A 974-nucleotide genomic window follows, 5' to 3' on the forward strand; every position below is an offset into this window, starting at 1 on the left:
GTGTGTAAACAGAAGGAAAAGAAGAAACCAAAAAATGTATATATATACAAAATGGCGGAAAAAAATCACAGCGAAAATATACAAAAATATAAATTGGCAAAAAATGAGCAGCAGTAATATCAATAAATATTAAAAAATAAAAATAAAAATAAATCATGTACAAAAATATGAAGGAAATAAAAACAAAGAATGCCAGGAGAAGGGAAAAAAGGTTAAAAAAATGCATTCTAAATAAATAAATATATATATAAATAAAGCAGGCGTGAAAAGGGGAGAAAAAAATGGAAGTAAAAAAAAGAATACTTAAGGGAGGTTATGAGGTGTGGATAGGAAGTGGATAGTCACGGAGGAAGGAAATAACATACGCACATATAGAGAGAGCAAAAAATATACAAAATGACAGGAACATAATTAGAGATCAATATACAAACAAGTTACGTGGTGCTCAACAGAAAATATACGTTGCTGTATAGATTTTTTTATGCTTTTTTAAGTGTCTCTGAGCGTATGTCCGTAATAGATGCTTGTGTGCATATATATATATAGATATATGAAAGCGAGAGAAACATAGAGTAAAGAGATGTATTCTTGTTTTCCTCTATGTGTAAGTATGTATATGCGCATATTTAAGTATAAGTATTTATATATATATAAATAAATGGAAGAGATGTAATTACATATGAACATATGTATTTATTATATTTATTAGCACATAAATCTCTCTCTCCCTGTCTCTCTCTCTCTCTCTCTCTCTCACTGTATGTTTGTGTTCTTGTGCAAACAAGTACACACATACATACACATACACACACGCACACATACACACACACACACACATATATATATACATATACATATGTGTATATATATATATATATATGTATATGTATGTATATATGTATTATATATATGTATATGTATGTATATATGTATATATACATATATATATGATTGTGAGAGTGTGTGTGTATATA

This window comes from Octopus bimaculoides, chromosome 10, assembly GCF_001194135.2.
Source record: "Octopus bimaculoides isolate UCB-OBI-ISO-001 chromosome 10, ASM119413v2, whole genome shotgun sequence".
NCBI lineage: Eukaryota > Metazoa > Mollusca > Cephalopoda > Octopoda > Octopodidae > Octopus > Octopus bimaculoides.